Raw genomic sequence first — 18,096 nt, forward strand, 5'->3', positions numbered from 1 at the left:
CGGGCACTGTCAGGCTGGGCACGGCTGAGTTAATGATTGCAGAGGATGCACAAGCCCTCCAGAGTTGAGGGAGCTGAGCAGAAAAGCTGTGGGACACCCCAAACTCCCCGCATTTGCATTCACACATTTGTTAGAGCGTTTTTCTTTGCTTTTTGGGGTCTCGCCGTCACAGTGGTTGGTTTGAGGCGCAGAGGTGGCTCTTGAGCAGTTTCACAGAAGAGTCTCTAGATCAGAACCCACACCCGAGCACTCCACACCCTCCAGTCCACAATCCACCTGGGCAGGAAGGGTCCCAGCAGATGGGATGTGCACGTGTGGCTCTGACTGTGCAGCTCCTCATGCCCACCGGTGCTGCCTCTGCACCTCCTTTTGTGTTCTGAGAGCCGTTCCACATCACTTGGGGTTTTGGCTCGTTTCTGCAGGCTCACAGATAAATAATTCAGGCCCTGCATGTTTAGCTCCTGAAGTGCAATCAGTGCTCCATTTCCCAGAGTACACAGGATAACCTGGCTAATGGAAAAGCCCAGCTAATGCTGCAGGAGGCAGAGAGGAGGGCAAAGACGTGGGCAGACATCTGCCATCCAGCTGCCATCCCCTCTCTGCACAGTGCAGGGACAGCAGCGTGGCACCACAGCTGCTGCCAGAGCTCAGGGACACACAAGGAACCAAGAGCTGGGGCAGAGGCTGAGGCAGAAGCAGACCCAGCAGCTCATCAAAGCTCAGCTTGGGCTGTGGTGATGTGCTGTTCACATCACTGCCTCTTCCTCATCCTCTGTGGCTCCAAAACAGAGATGGAAGGCACTGCCTCTTTGTGGCATCCTTGCTTCCCTTGGAGCTGGGGGTAGATGAGGTTATTGTGGGGTTTGGTTAAATTGGGAGCTGTTGAATGTGCTTTTAAAGTAAAATGAAGTGCAGGAGAGCCTGTTGTTTACAACAGGCTGTGGCCAGGAAAACCGGGAAACATTTGCTCCATGTATACAAACTGATACTGCTTTATCATATACAAATCATTTTCTGCACAACAAAGCTGGGCTATTGTTTTGGCTGGTGCCGTGCAGTCACTGATGAATAAGGTTCTGTTTCCAACCCTTTTTATTCTAAATAAACAGGGTGGAAAGGACAACAGATGTGCAAAGGTGAAGCAGTGCGTCAAAGGCATCCGAGCTGGGGAATCCCCCCACGCTTCCTGTTCCAGGGTGCAGAGCTGCGTGAATCATTGGCTCTGGCTGCAGGGGATGCACCCTGCTCCTCAGCCCAGCTCAGCTCACTTCTCCACATGTATTTTGGTCCATTCTGCCTTGGCTGAAGTTGTCCTCAGAGGTCCAGAGTAATTTTTGACTTAGTTTTTAGTGTTTTTTTTTTTGTTTTGTTTTGTTTTTTGTTCAGCATCTCGAAGTAGGTTATCTCTTGGGTGAGGGAGATGTAAAGATAAGGAACTTGTGTTGTGGATTTGCATGAGCTAATAGCAACTGTGATAAGGTCTCCAAGGGGGAAGGTGTGGCAAGGAAGGACAGAGGTCACCTGGAAGAAGTCTGTTTCCTCCTAAAATCTTTAAGAGGTTCTGGGCAGGCACTGCAAATCAGCCTTGTCATCTCTGCTGATTCACTTGTAAATAAAAAGGAGTCTGTCCCAGGGGCATGCTTGTTTAAACTCCAGTTTGTCAAACCCTGGGGCTCAGCGTGAGCCAATGCACACCTTGCTGTGTGAGTGGCAGAAAGCTCCTCCAGAGCCATCCCAAAGATCTTGGTAGCTGTTTAAGGGATAGGAGAAGCTGGAGTTTGTTTCCCAAAGCACAGAGGTTGTTTCTCAAAACATGGGGCCGTGTGTGCCTCTGTCCATCCTTGGAGCTGAGAATTATCCAGGCAGTGACAATAATAAGCAATGTCAAGGAGACTTGTAACTCTCTTAGTAGTGTTATTACTAACATTATAATTATTATGCTATTGTTATTATATATGTTATCCCCTCAGGTTTGGGGTACTGATAATTTTAGTTAGCCTCAATCCCTGATTTTATGGGACATGTTAACACTTGCAGATATGCCTGCACGGGTTTTCATTCAATATTTCACACCAGGATGGATTTATGATGTGTTCTGCTCCTGTCAGAAGCTTTGGGAGTGTCAGCAGCTCTGGGCTGCCATTTTTTATAAATCTCCATAAATCATTAAAACTTTGGGTTTAATGAATGCAAATTCAGTGCCACGGAAGGGAAGTCACTGGCTGGAGGCACTCCTGGAGCTGGAATTGCTCTGTCATGAGCAGATGTTGAAAGAGGTTTCTTCAAGTTCAGTCCTGTGAGCCACGTGGGCCATGAGATTATTGTGACAATCTTTTGGCTAAATCTGTGCAGACATCAACTTTTTCAGTGCCCATCAAATCTTGTTTTTCCCAGACCCACAGAGCTGACAAGGCAAAATAGGGGAGTTATTTATTCATCATGTGAAATCCAGGTCTGGGAACATTTACATTTTTAATATAGTTAAGTGTGCATGTATTTACAAGATTAGATTAACATAGCAATAAACAATTTATTTAAAGCCATAATATCTCATATGGATTTCTGGTGCCCAAATGATCATTTCCTAATATTGCAGTTATAAATACTTCCATGGTTCACATCTCCTGTTGCAGAACAGGCAGCAAATCTCCAGGAAGGAAGAATAGATCTGTGGTGGGTTTTTTTTCCCAAAAGCAGATTTTTTTTGAGTTTTATTATAAGTCTAATTTGAGCCAGAAATTTATTCACAGGAAACATATAATAAATAGCAAATAAAAATGGAATTTTTCAAGACTGCTGGTGCTGGCTTGCAGTGAGAAAAGCACTTCTGAAAATTCTCCCCCTGGGATTTTTACCAGACTTTGTGTTATCTTGTTGTGAGACTCCGTTGTCTTTGCAAACTGGACCATCAGAATCTGTTCTGCTCAGCTCTGTGAGCTGCCTTCATTATTACAAAAGCAAAGGTTTCTGTAAATGAAAAGGGTGAGGAAGGAGGTGTAAAGTAGCTGCTGACTAAACAACAGCAGCTGGTGTCAGGGGCATCACAGAGCCTCTGTAACTATGTTTAAGGAAGAATTATACAAATTCATGGGTGACACAGGCTTTGGTGGCTGTTAAACCCCATATTCTCTGTGCAAACCTCTACTCCAGATTGTCCCTGAGGTGCTGCTTGTCACTGGCCAGGGGAGTGAGTGTCCTGTTCTCACCCTCTTTCTAAAACAACGGCACTGCCCCACTGGGCGTGTGGGCTATTGGGAAGCTGCGTTAGGAAATTTGTTGCTCAACATGTGCAAAGTATGATGTGTTCATTTTAAAAGAGATAAGGGAGAGCTGGAGCTTCTCTTTGAAAGATTTCTGAAGGGTCTGAGCTCTTCTTCCTCAGGTCATTCCCCTTAGGTGATGTGCAGACACCGCAGCCTTCCTTTCCTAAGAGAGAAACAGAAATGAGTTCTCACACTCCAGCTGAGTTTATTTGAAGGAAATATGACATTAAAATTTCAAGAATGATAGCAGAGTCCAAAGACACCATCATCTGAATGGAAAAGCCGCTGAAGCCGAGTGCAGCAGCTGTAGGTGTGTCCTTGCAGAGTCTGAGCAGTGCGTGGCACACGGCAGCTCCACGTCCCCACCAAGGACCTTTCAGCCTTAAAAGGGAAATTTTCAGTGTGGTGATGATAAACACAGTGCTTTTGTAACGTGTGCTTTTTGGCAGAAAGCAGCCCAGGCTAGCAAAGCCACACCACTGGTGTGTTCTGGGTGCTGTTGCCATCAGCACCCCTGGTGCCTCTCAGGTTCTGGGCAGGCTGTTCTGGGCAGGCTGTCAGCAGCTCATGGGCTCCTTCCTCTGTCCCAATGTGCACAGGAGCTCCTCAGCTGCACGTGGGAGTGCTACAGAAGTGCAATCAGAAATTAATAATAACAATATTTACAATCCAGATCATGGCATGCATTGTGTTCAACTCCAAAATTTAAATTCTTTGAGCATAACCAGCCTGACAAGTTCTTATATAGGAGGGACTATAAATTATTGCCTGTCTACTGAGATGAGGGCTAGGACAGGGCAAATGCTGTACTTTACCTCCATGGGCTGCTAGACACAAAGCTCCGCTCCAGGATGAGGATCACCCCTTGGGGAGCTGTGGGAATCCAGGATGAGGATCACCCCTTGGGGAGCTGTGGGAATCCAGGATGAGGATCACCCCTTGGAGAGATGTGGGAATCCAGGATGAGGATCACCCCTTGGGGAGATGTGGGAATCCAGGATGAGGATCACCCCTTGGGGAGCTGTGGGAATCCAGGATGAGGATCACCCCTTGGAGAGATGTGGGAATCCCCCAGCTTGGGCCTGCAGTGAGGGCAGAGATGTGCCCCAGTCCTGCTTTTCCTCTGTTCAGTTCACTGGATGTAAAAAGCTATGAAGAAAAATCAGAGAAAAACACATAAAATCAGAGCAAATACTTTGTGGCATTGTGACAGCTCAGAATTCATCACATTCTTGTACCAAGCAGGAGTGCAAATGGCAATGTGGGGAAAATCCCTGCACTCTGGTCTGTGCCCCTTATCCACTCGCTGTGCTGTTGGCACCGTGTCCAGTGGGAATATTTATTCCAGCACATATTTTAGTCCAGCAGCAGCACAAACTCCAGCACAGCAAGGAAAGGCACATGGAGCTCTCACAGGGCAGCATCTGGGGGAGGGGATCCTGGCAATGCCTGCAGTGTGTGGGAAGTGTGGAGAGCACCAGCACAAGGGTTTGAACTCCTGTTCCAGCTGATCTGCCACAGTCAACACGGTGTGTTTGTGCAGCAAGAGGAGATCTGTTCCTCAGAGCAACACCCTTCCTCTTTACATGTGTTTCTCAAGTGTAATCACCATCAAACTGCCCATTATTTCCAATCACCAAAGGTTCTGCTTTTTATTTTAATAAAGCCTGATGAAAAAACAGCATTATAACTAAGACATGGACTTATAATTGCTTTATTTCACACTCGTTTTTTAGGTTCCTGTTGAACTAACTCAGTCTTTCAACTTTTTTTTTTGTCATGGGCTTAAAATGCTGGCAGAAGCATTGCTCCAGCTCTCAGCAATTTTCTCAGCCCCATGCCCTCTGCAGATTTTGGTAAATGCTGCCACTGCAGGGCAATGAGGTCCAGAGGTTTATTGACAGTGGTATATCTGCCCGTGGGATCTGGGAGACGGTCAGGAGCAGCCTGTGTTTAGGAGGAATATATTCCAGCATGATCTGTAGCATGCTTAGTTGGCTGTATTGGAAAGATTTCCAGATAGCTATCGATTTTCCAGCCCTGTAATTAGTTCAGAGATTATAAACATAGAAAATATCGCTCCAGAAATTGATTTTTTTAATTGTTCATAGCACCAAAATATGGTGTGACTGCAAAGCACATCACATGCTTCCTGCAGAAGAAGACTTTGAACTTTGGAAAAATATTATCCCTGTAAATATGGAGAAGAAATCATGAGGCTAATTCTAACACTATCTCATATAAGGTTTTGATCACTCTAGCTCTGTCTGATTTTAAAAATCCAACTCTGGACTCTCTTCTTTATTTTTTCTGGTTTGTTTTATTTTTTTTTTCTTTATGTTTTTTTCCTTTTTTCACCTCTGCTTATTAACTGAAGGAAGATCTCTCTTCTTTTTAATGGAGGGGATTTTTGGTCTTCCCCTGCCAGGTAAATGAGCTGGTCACTCCATGGTGACTCAGTGGCCTCATTGCACATCCAGGGTGGGACAGCTGTTGCTTATGGGAAATAAGAGTAGATAGAGCCAGTAAAAAATCAGACTTTGTCTTCTAAAGAAGCTGTTCTTTCTGTCTAGCAGGATAATGTCAGATGTTTCCTGTGGTGACAAAGCCAGGAGACCCCAATGGAGGCAACAAGGGTACTGCAGTTAGGGAAGTTATTAGAATTATTTCATCTCCTTGCCCAACTATACCAGGAATTAAACACATAAGATGAGTCACTTCTCTGAAGAACTTGCAAATTTAGAAGGTTGGGCAGTGGGAAAAGCCCTGCAAAAACATAATTTCCACTTTACAGGGATTACATCTTCTGGTGTAGTCACACAGGCAGTCGGAAAATTTGTCTGCTGTGAGGTTTCTTGCAAAATCTGTGAAATCTCAGGAAGCAAAATGTTCCTTTTCAAAGCCCCAAACCTAACAATAATAAAAGTAGTCCAACTGGACAATCTGATTGGGTTGAGAAACTGCTTCTGCAGCTATATAATTCCCAAATAAACCCAGTCTCAGCAAAACCTTGGGCAGTCTCAGGAGCTGGGAAGTGCTGCAGTTAAAGCAAATTTACTAAGACATTAATGGGCCCAGGGCTGTCCCCTCCCTCACCCACAGCAGCTCCCAGGGTGAGCTGTGGCATGAATTGTCCTCCTGCACATGCAATCATTGCAACAGCCCAGTTTTATTTTCTGCAGGAAAATGATATCACTGGGTGGATCCTTACACAAGAATCATACAGGAGAAAGAAAATCCTGTAGAAGGAAAGGAGGAGAAAATGATGCTTTATTTATATTTATCTGGTGGATGTTGGACTAGATGATCTCCAAAAGTCACTTCCAGCCCTAATTTTTCTGTGATTCTATGACTTTTTAACCTCTCCATACAATTTTTAGGGTCACCTGGATTCCTGGGATGCAGGATTTGGGGTATGGATGAGAGGAGTGAACTGCAAGTGCTGCCCCTATCTCCCTCTGCTCTAGGACAGGTGGATTTGAGGAAAAATATGAAATGTTTCACCCCAAGAATATATCCAATCTTTGTCTAAGTGAATCCCCCTTCCATGAGGGCAGAGCGGGATCCACGGGGCTCCTGGTATTTCGGGAAAGCACCAGGAAAGCTTTAGAGCCCCTCGACTGTGCACTTTTGGGGTTAAGCAACAACCAGACGTTTTGGGAGTTACCCGATCTCTTCCTGGGGTGGGAGGATTTGCGGGATGACTTTCGGGCATCTGTCAGTTCTCTTCTCCCCTCGGAATTCCGACCGGGGTAAGGAGGGGAGCAGCTGACTTAGCCCAGTCTCACTCTCCCATCTAGTGGTAAAACAAGGAAAAGTGGCCCAGGCAGAAAAAAGGACACTTTTCACTTTCTGAAGCTTTTGGAGGGGTATCACTGTGGGCTCAGTCAAAGCCATGATCCCCAGCCCGCTGAGGGTTGGGAATGTCACCGAGCTGATGCGGAGGGACACACAGCGAAGTGCAAAGGTGGCTCCGAGCCTTCCCCAGGTCCACTGGGGTTTGGGATGCTCTTTCTCTGGGGAAGAGCCATGAAGCAAAGAGGTTTGCACACTGAAGGATACAGCCCAGGGGGAGCAGAAGTAAAAGCACAAAGTTCTTGAGCAAAAGAACGTCCTAAACCACTTGTGGAGGGTGGGGGGGTGGAAAATTTTGCAGCCACGTCTTCCCACAAATAACCTCTTCTGGTCAAATAACCCCACAGCTGCTCCACTGCCTTCTCAGAAAGGCCTCTGTGGTCCCCCAAAAAACAGGGTGGGGGCAAAACCCACAAAGGCTTGTGCACAGACAAGGTCAGGGACCCGCAGGCATCCTCTCAGGAAATGTGTTCTTGCAGGAGTGAGCTGGGACTGCCCTGCTGAGCGTGGGGTGCAGAGCCCCACACCTCTGCAGCCTCTCCCAGGAGGTGATATGGGGAGGCTGAAGCATGGACAGGTGGGTTGCTTTAGGCTGTGTTTTATCTCAGCCAGACTCAGAGCTGGAGGGGAAGAGTTTCATGTCTCCCACAAAAATGTAAAAGGCTCAAGGTGATTCAGGCAAATCCCCCCCTTTTTCCATGAGGTACTGGTGCAGAACCAACTCAGTAAGGGCCAACCCCATGGGGCTGTTTTTCCCGAGGCTGGGGAGGTGCAGGGGCTCAGGTTCAGCAGCCCTGGGTCCAGGAGGCTGAGATTCCCACTCCAGTGTCCACACCTCAGTTCCAGAGGCCTGAGATACAGAATGGATGAACCCTTACAGAAGATTTATGTTCTTATATCAGATAGAAGATTTGTGGTATTTCCTGGAAGGCTGGGTGATGTTTCACTTTCAGCAAGTAAGGTCAAAATCACAAGGGGGTAAAAACTCATCTCTCATGGATCAGCAGTTTGCCAACCCCAGAGGTGCAAGAGTTTGTCTCACATCTCTGTTCATATAAAAACACTTTTCCTGGAGCAATGTGCTGCTAAACGTGGCTTTCCCGAGGGTGTCACCCACACAGTCTGCAGCACAGACTCAGCTGGGGAAAGATAACTCAGAGGAGTACGGGATTCACACCTACACTACCAGATTATAAAACGAAACAAAAAGGAAGAAGGTACCGAGCATGTTTGGAAGGGCTGGGATGGGTAAAAAGCAATTCAGCAGGAGGTTCCTCAAGCAGCATCCCCATGGTGCTAGAGGGGGATGCAGGTTGGATCCAGCATCGGAGGCAGGCGGTGCTGGGGCAGCTCGGGGGATGCCCGAGGCCATCTGGGTGCTGCTCTGTGCTGATGGCTGGCAGCTTTTCCTCGGGCTGGGCTGGGCACGGTGCCGCGGGGAGCAGGGTGGGCGCTGCCGGGGGATGCTGGCCCGGCTCAGCCACCGCATCCCTCGGATCCCGGCGTCGGGAGAGGGCAGCCTTCGCCACAGGCAGGTGAGGGCGGCAGGATCCGCACCCCACCGGCCCAGCCCCGCCCGAGGAAAAGCTTAAAGGAGAGCGTTTAAGTGCCCAGTGTGGAAAAGGGGCTCGTTCACATGAAACGTGGAGCCACTGGTGCTGCCGGAGGTCAAGCAATGCCCGCTCGGTGTCCTTCAGGATGTCCCAGGACATCCCAGGTGATCCACATGTCTGACTTGGGGGGATGAAAGCACAAGTGGAGCAAGGCTCACTGTGACCTGCTGCTCCAAAATCCCCTCTCCACCAGAAAGGTGGACATAAATCAGGTTTCCCTTCTTCCCTGCAGACCACCAGGCTCATCCATTTGGCTGCAACAGCAGCACATGTGCCACAGCCTGGGGACCAACCTGGGACATCCTGGCCTTGCAGCTCCAGTGACTCACCCACAAACCCTCCCTGGAAAGTGTGCTTCTTGCTACAGCAAAAAAAAAAAAACCCCAAAAAAGTTAATGAAAAGACAAGCTGGAAACGTGGAAGCACAGTTAATGCTGCTGCTGTGATGCTTCATTTGAGCTGCAAAGAGAAGATAAAGTTCTGCCTCTCACCAGAGATGTCACTGGGGAAAATGATTTCTTCCTTCTCTAAATGGCATCACATTGTTTCTTCTTTGCAGCTTGCTGCCAGCTTGGTGTCACAGCCTGTTTTTCCAGGACAATAATCCAGTTAACCGGCAGTAGTGGTGCCCTCCATCCAATCTCCCCGCCACCCTCCCCAGACAAGATCACTACAAAAGATATTCAAAAATAGATTCACCTAGGAAAGAAGAATAAATAAGGGCTGCTCCTCGCATGTGAATCGCTAATGAAGACCCACTTAGCAGTCTCGGCAGACTCATCAGCCTCGGCGGCTGAGCCTTGATTGTGTGTCTGCAGCTCCGCTTCTGTGCTCATTAGACCCAGGTCAAACGAAACACACACAAACCGTGGCAGAACTGCTAAGAACCAATGGAGATGGTCATCGTGGTCACCCACGCCAGCTGGAAAATTACAGGTTAAGAATTTTTATTGCCTGTTTCATCCAGAAGCCAGGGGTAGGTCACTTCGAACCCCAGGAGTGAGATCCAGCCCATCACACTGTCCCACATCCCTCATTGGCCTGGCAGTCCTGCATGGGGAGCACTGGGGCACATTTTGGGGTTGTTCAGGATCCAGTGTGCCAGTGCTGCCCTGGGGGCAAAGGCAGCAGAGGAGGGTTTAAGGGGAGACACATCTGCTTGGCCCCATCTCCTGTGAGCAGCTCTGGAAGTGACTGCCACCCTCACCAATCACTGCACGATTCTCCTCTGCCCAGAAAGACTCTTCCCTCTTAGCATGAGATGTTTCAACCAGCTGTAGAGTCCTGTGAAACTGCAGTGAATAACATACATAAATACATGAGGAACTCTATAAATACAGGGAATCCTCTAACAGGATTTTCTTCTTAAACACCTTAGGATTCTCCTTTTCCTGAAACCAAACCTGGTCGACTCAGGCACTGCAAGGTGAAGTTAGTTTTAATATCATATTTGCTAATAACCTGGGAAAGAAGAAAAGGAACAAAGTAAGAAAGAGCAAGGCAGCCAGTTCCTGCCTCACCGTGTCTTGATTGTCTGTCACTAAATTGTGGCAGTGCATAAGATGGGAGAGGGATGCAGAGGTGTGAAGCACCATTGCCAGAGGATTCTGCTGCAGTCTGGATTATGTTGGTGTAAAATCTGCTCTGTTCTACTTGTCTGTGCTCTGAGACCTCCCTGACAGTGATTACTCGCAGAACATTCCATCCTCACTCCTCTCCCTTCCTAACCTAACAAACCATCCTTTTCTCACCAGTTCTGGGTCAGAGGAAAATGTTGTTATTAGGTTACCTCTATTTTATGGTCTCTTAATTATTTCCACCTCTGTGATTACACTAATTAGCTAACTGGTTTCTAATGACTCTACAGTAGCTTGAATTACACTTTCATTAATCACAGCCTTAGCCAGCCTAGTTAAGAGTCTCTGATTTTTTGTGTTATGATTTGAAATTATTAAATGCAAAAGTAATCTGAAGGGGAGAAAGGAGTCAATAGGAATAGACACCACCTTCTTCAGAAGCTTGGCAAAGAGCCTCTTTGATATATTTAGAAATGTTATGATTCACAAGAACCTGCCAACCATTTACTTAGTGTCTATAAAAATAAGAAAAAAAAGGTAAGTCTGAAGTTTTCAATCACAACAGTTAAAGGCTCCTTCTCACTTTCTTTGATTCGAGGCAGTTGATTGACACATTCAAATGGGATCAAAAATAAAACAACTGACAACACATCTCCTCCATCATGATGGCTGTGACCAAGCACACGCTGCAGCTACACCCAGGACAAAACAGAAATGAAAATCAAAGAGGAGGTTAAGTTTTCACTGCTGGAAAAACATTACTCTGACAGCTCTCAAGACCTTCCTATAAATCCTTGCCTAGGGAAATTATTTGATGATTTGATGTGCTAAAGGACTTCTTAAAATAATCAAACCAAGAACAAAGCAACTCCCACAGGATAGCTTAAATACGTGCACAGGAGAATGTTCATCATTGGCTATGATGGAAAGTCAGAATAACAATACAAATAATAATAAAATAATATTTTTATTCTTGTTATCATCATTGACACCTACGTAACAGGAGAAGTTCAAAAGGCTGTACTAACACCAATAAATTAATTCTGCCAACCTGCTGCATATCAGGCACCCAGTTCAGTGGGGTGCTTTACTGCAGCACAGTTTTAGTGAGCACTCAGTAAAATGCTTTTAGGAGGTGGGACAAGGGTGACGCTGCTCTCACCTGCCAGGGTGTCTTTGACAAGGAGCGAGAGGCAGAGAACCTTCATTTCCTGAAAATAAGAGGCTGAAGAGGCCCCATGACAAGCAAACCATTAAATAGGAAAAAAAAGAAGTAACAATAATACAGAGCAAAATTTTGCTTCAGGGAAAAATTTCTGCTTGATTTTAGCCCAGATGTTGATATTGCACACTCAGAAATGGCTGTGTGGAAGCACATTATTAGATGGTACACAAAAGCAGAGAGCTGGATTGGCAAATGAGGAGCTAAAGCATTTAAAAATTAAAAGACATTTCAAAAATGCCTCCTGAATGGCATCTTCTCTCTGAAGGAGAAGTTAGGAGTAGAGAGACTTCCCCAAATCACAGAGTCTTGAAGTCAGAGCCTGTCAAGCGCTTTTCTGACGCTTTGCTTCAAGCAAAGGGAGCTCTGGTGGGAACTGTCACCTCTGCAGATCCCCTGAGGGATCCTCTGTGTGTGGAAAGGCCGTGCCTGGGTGGGAACTCCTGCATCACCTCACCTGCAAATGTGTGTTCATGTGCTCAGGAGCTCTCCTGGAGTGGATGTGCAGGAGTTGCCCATGGCACCATGGCAGATTTGCCCAGGGCCAGCCTGCCCCAGACACCCGCCCTGCCCATGCCGGCACCTCTGAGTGTGAGCTCCACACAGCTCATCCACACAGCACCCTCAGTAGCTCCCAGGAACATCCCACAAAGCACCAGGACGTGCTTTTCAAATCAATGAACATCATTTCAGAAGCCAGATCCCTCGGGAGGAGGGAATCCTGGGCCCCGTGGGCCGAGGGTGTCGCAGCCGAAGCAGAGCGGAGTGTTTTGGGCCTTGTGCATGTGAAGGTGGCACAAAGCAAGGCTCACACACAAAGGTGATCGCTCTGCACTTTGCATATTCCCTCTGTGCACCGGGCTGGGATTTTTCATTTCATCCATAATTCATGGCTTGCTGCAGTGACTCCACAGAGGCAGCGCAGGACCTCAGCCCCGCTGACAGCAAGGGAAAGGCAGAGCGGCTTTTGTTGCCAGACCACAAACTGGAGAGCTGGGGTCCAGCCAGCTGCTCCACTTCAGCCCAGTTAACCCCAGGCAGAGGTGTGAACAGACAGTGGAATAAAGGCTTTTGTCCCTATAGATCAGTGGCTGCAAGTGGCCACTGACCCCCCCATGCGGGCTGCTGGTAGCCAGGAGAGGCTGTGCCCAGCACAGGGCTGGTGCTCCTCCTTTTCTACAAGTGCACATGTGATTGCTAACCCAGCTCAGTGTTTGATGCCCTGCACTGCTGGATTTTGGGGCCAGGCTGCTTTTCTTTTTCACCTGGCCCCAGCAGTGCTGAAGGGTGACAGTCCTTGCAGTCCCCATGCACGGGGAGGTCACCGTGCCACTCCAGCGGTGTCACACGCTCAAAGCAGCCCACGCTTCCTCCCAGGGCTATAAACCTTCCTCCTCCAGCCCCACTGCCTCTCCTCTCCATAACACACAGACCAAAAAACCCAGCTTGTCAGAAACGAAAGTGTTTGGGGAGATTAAAATGTAAATGTTGCACTTGGCTTTTCAAAGGGGGTTTGATATTTTACTTGTGACTCTGCAAGGAAATAGATTTTTGATAACTCTGCAGAACTGCTGCTGCCCAGCCACTGCTGCAAACAGCCAAGACCTTAATAAATAAATTCTCTGTCAGGCAGCTCTGAAAACCGACTTGCTGGTGGTTTGGAGAAATATTGGGAATTTCAAAGCAGTCTTGCACAAGGAGACCTGTAATTACAGCAGCCTCTCCTACACTCCCTGGGTTTGGAGGGGAGGGGGAATGCAGTGTCCTCCCTGACAGTCCTGGCAATAAACACTGTATATTATTTTTTACTACATTTATTAACTTGAAAATATGGGGAAAGGGCCATGTCAGGTGTCATGCATTGCACTAGGTATCACCCATGGACAGGACATTAAAAGAGAATGTGAAAATAATTCAGACAGAATTCCTGACTAGCTTAGCTCTGGCTTGCAATCTCATCTCCTTAGAAAATATGCAGAAAGATCTGCCTGAACCCAAAACTAGATCCCTCCCGAGGCAATTTTTCCCTTAACTTTATGTGGTGGATCCAGGTCTCTCTCTGACTCTCTGAGTCTGCTGAACCTCAGCACGCAGCACCATGCACAGCTCTGGCTCCGTGCTAACAGACACATGACACCATGGCCTGTGCATTATCTTGTTGATCCAGACTGCTGTAAACAATGGGGAAATTCAGGGAAAAAGAAATTAAAAGGAGTTTTCTGACTTTCTCCTGACCACCAAAGCTCTTGTTCCCATACCAGTGTGGCCAGAGGTGAGCTGCTGGGATTTTTGCATCCCTGAGTGTGACGCATTGAAATAGTTGAACCTCAGTATAAGAAGTTCTTGGCACAAGGCTCTCAGTAGAAAACTATGACCACATAAATATTCACAGTTTAAATTAACCTTTCTTCCATAATACATGTAATAACCTGAATATGACCACTGCCCAAGTCGAGCAGCAGTGCCCGGAAATGATCAGCAAGGCAAGAATCACTCACAGGATTAATCTGGAAAATAATTTCAAACAATTGAGATCTATATGAAAATGAACAGACCACACATTAATAGAGCCTGAGCCTGCTCTGTAAACTTAGCTACTCACTTTTTATCCCTTAAGTAAACTGGGAAGAGTAATGTATTTATAGCCTTTTGACGTAAGTAGCCTCAGTGAAATATTGTATGTAATAAATATTCTGCCATCTCCAAGAGCCTACAGGACAAAGCGGTACCAAGGTACTGCAAAGGCAAACTGTATGTGGCTAACGAGTCTTGGTGAGCTGCCAGCCAGCTGAAAACACTGAAATGAGAGAAAGCAATGAAAATATAAACTTTATTAATATAGGAGTGAGTTTTATTAACACAACTGCAGTGCAAGGTCAGTGGGTAAGGATTTTTCCCTTTCAGCTCTGCAGGGCACCTTTAATCATTGCTTTCAACCATCACCTTGGAGTTTGGTCAGCTTTATGCCAATGTTTTGTTGTTTGTCAATCATTTTCTCCACTGTTTTTTTCCCCCCCTTTCCTTGCTGATGCAAAGATCATAAGATCTTGGCCCTTTTTCCCTACCCCATGCTGCCAGCATTGCTTTTTATCCAATTACAAATTACACAGTGCATCTGCATTAAACCAAAATGTGTTCATCACTAATTTTAAATAAGGATGTCATTTGTAAATGCTTTATTCATAATTAATGGAATTATTACTGGGTGCAGCCACATTCTTCATCTATGTACTGTAAGATATGTTGTAAAGTGCATTAGTAAAAAGCTTTATAGATGAGGATATCACAGCCCGACTGTGAAGCACATTACGTGATGTACTGTGGCTATTGTTGTAACCATCTTTATGCAAGATTTTAAGCTATCAGTCAGCCAGGGGCTGATTGATAGTGTAAATGTTAATAATTAATAATAGGATAATGTTGATAGCTGTGATTCTATGATGAGTATGGATTTTTTTAGTTAGTATTATGCTAATATGCATTATTCACTGAATCATAAAATCACATTAGAGATGAGAAGGTCCCTCTGGCTTTCCCCATTCATATCACTGATGAGTCAATGCTGCTCCTTCCTAACATTTCCAAAGCAGCTTTTTTTCTCTGCCTTTCTGCAGGAAATCTCTAGGTTAGGAAGTGTATTTTAAAACAAATTTAGAGCCCTGAATATGCTCTTACCAGAGTGATGTGTAAAGGCATGGCCTTCAGGAGAGGAGTGCGATCTGACTGCTGTAGGGAGACAGAGAACATGAGGGACCTTCCTTACACAAGAAAATAGTTTAAAATGAAGGAGTTGCCACTGCAAATTCCTTTCACTTTGGCACTTGACTCCTGCAGCAAGTTAAAACCATCAGGCACACGTACCTAGTGCAGTGGCTGCAGGAAGGTCCTCGGGCTGATGAGCAACAGGTAACACAGGTGGGATGTGAAGATGGAGACACAGGAGAGAGAGAAGCAGAGAGCTGTAAAGTGGCTCAATAGTGATGTCATTTTTTTTTAAGCTGACATTATCTTTTTTTTTATATCCCCTAGACAGGATGAAAACAGGCATTATGTCATGCGGGGGGAAGTGAATGTCGGTTTGCTGCCGGGCACAGACTCCTCAGAGGATGTGAAATGCCAATAGCAGCCTCCAAATCAGGATTTAGAAATGGATATGGTGTAATGGTCCTGGGGACGTGCTGGATTCCAAGGTTCCCAGCAGGGGAATCTCCCCTTCTCCACCCAGCAGGATTGTCTCCATCGCCTGTCTCATGGCCGCCCTCACAGGACCAGAGATATAATTTTGTCTTCTCCGGTTTCAAAGGCTGAGATTCAGGAGAGCTCCTTCCTGGTACTCAGCTGGTTGTAGATAACCTAAGCCAAAGGCATCAGATACGCTGAGCTCACTGGCATTTTCCTGCTGGCATGGTGTCCGACAAGGAAGGGTGTGCTCCACGCACCCCCTTAATGACATTTTAATTCCTTAAATTGTGCTAACACCCACCCAGCTCTCTGGCAATGCAGGAACACAGCTTATGGACTAGTGTGAGAGCCATGTTCAGAGAGTGAGGAAGTGCTAGTTAGTGCAGGAATTCTCTTATTAAGGAAATTATTAGTGGTAGCTTTTTCTTAGAGAGATGAGAGTGCACGGAGCTGATCACTGATTACCCTTCCCATCCCTGCTCCCTCCCCACCTCTTGGACATTGTGTTTGGCTTCTCAACGTTTTTATTTCAGACAAATCCGCAAGCACATTTCCAGGTGGATGTCACCAGGATCCACTTCCTCCCAACCCACAGACAGTCTGTCTCTTATCTCACTTACATTAGTATCAATTATTTACAGCAGGAATGCTAAATCATGAAAACCAAGCTGCAGCAAAGCTCTGTCTTGGCTGAGTACCCCACACTGGTTGCAGCTTCCCAAGCTCCTGTGCCTTGAAGAGCAGCAGCCATGAATTCCTGCCCCTTCCAGAGCTGCAGAGCAGTGTCTGGACACCCACAGCCCACAATCTTCACACAGGTAAAAAACATGAGGGCATACATTGGACAGCATGTCTGTAGGGAAAGCTTCTCCATGGTCGCTAGGTTTTGGAGGATCACAGTGCTCACCAGAAGGTTTCTTTTGCTTTTTCTTTTCCCTCTTTCCACACAAGCTTTGTGACACTTGAAAGTAACATTTGGGGGAAGGACCATCTCCAATCCATGGTGGTGGAGCTCACTCCCCAAAGCAGGGTGCAGCCAGCCTGCCTGGGGGCTCAGCACCCCTTGGTGGCACCACACAAGTGTTATTGCCAATTTCTTCCTTTTCCTTCTCCTGCCCCCTGGGTATAATCTCCCTTCTGGGAGCCCACAGTCTGGGGAGAAGAAGCTCTTTCCCCGTGAGGTTTGAATGAGGCTCCCACATGCTGTCACTGATGAGTTCCTTAAATGATTGAGTGCAAAAAGACTTTTTTAAAATTTTTGATGAATGCTATTTAAACATGACTGACTAAAATATCCATTAATTAAATACCTTAGGACAACATAAATACAATTGTCTGGGCTCTGTTCGTGTCTTTACTCTTGAGATAAAGGACAGCAGAAGTGTTTTACCTCTGTTAGTAAGTTCACCATTAAATGAGGTGATGCTTCCACCCTTGACCTTTGTTGAATGCCTACATTAAAGTTTCCAGTAATTCTCAATATTTTTTCAGATATATCTCTGCTTGCTCCAGAGAAGCTGTATTTTCCTAGGTTTGGTTCCTTACCCAGCACATTCCCACTTTGCTCATTACAACTCACAAAAGTGAAAAGAAACCCCTGAGAAAAAAAATCCCAAAACCAACAAAAAACAACCAATAAATCCTTTGAAACCTGGTTGTAGAGAATATTCAGAAAGTGAGGAGATCTCCTGAGCACAGACCAGAGGCAGCAGAAGCTGGGCAAGCTGGTGTTGACCCAGTGTGTGACAGCAACGTAGTCCTGAGGCTGCAAAGCTCCAAGCCTACAACACAGACCCTTAAAGAGATCCTCCACCCACCAGTGGCCAGTTCAGCTCTGGAGGGATGATTTGGAGCACCACTGAGCCTCCCTGACTATGTGCAGTGGCTGTGGTCCCTGATGGGGAGCTGAAGGGCAGGGCTTGCTTTGGCTGGAGTTTTCCGTGGCTCAGCAGGTGCTGCTGGGCATGGAAACCTTCAGCCAAGGCAAGTCCAGTGCCCAGCCCCAAATGACCCTTGGCTGGTGCTTTGCTGTCACACAGAGGTGTGATTTTGGGCATTCACAGGGATCACTCCTGGAGGGGAGGATGGAGAAAAGGAAGGGTGTTTTAATTCCAACCTGCCATAAGTCACTTCATTAGCCCTGACCCTGCTTGACCCTTTTACTGTTATATCAGCCTAACTGTTTATTTTCCTCATAACACTAAAACCAAATCAATTCCCTTTGTCTCAAAGCCCTTTATGTGCCTCGGCGCCCAGGAAGAGCCCTGCTTTTAGCAAGGGGCCTGATACAAATGAAATCTTTGGGAGATAGGGACAGTTTGGAGCAGACACCAAGTCCACTGCCCCATCTTCCTCCTTTTTTTTTCCTTATTAAGCCTCATCTA

The 18,096-nt window shown here is 46.5% G+C and overlaps 1 long non-coding RNA gene across 1 annotated transcript; it reads right to left on the minus strand.

Moving 5' to 3' along the window:
* Window positions 1-2,573: 2,573 nt before the first annotated feature.
* LOC148182818 (uncharacterized) lies at window positions 2,574-9,308 on the minus strand. The gene is made up of 3 exons (XR_015774186.1): window positions 9,223-9,308; window positions 4,079-4,412; window positions 2,574-3,426 (listed from the first exon to the last, which is right to left on the minus strand). It is a non-coding gene; the product is annotated as an uncharacterized LOC148182818 (long non-coding RNA).
* Between the last annotated feature and the right edge of the window lie 8,788 nt (window positions 9,309-18,096).

The sequence above is a fragment of the Pseudopodoces humilis genome, chromosome 19 (genome assembly GCF_049639895.1).
Source record: "Pseudopodoces humilis isolate 2021_Gansu_Grassland_sample_001 chromosome 19, ASM4963989v1, whole genome shotgun sequence".
In the NCBI taxonomy this organism is placed as follows: Eukaryota; Metazoa; Chordata; class Aves; order Passeriformes; family Paridae; genus Pseudopodoces; species Pseudopodoces humilis.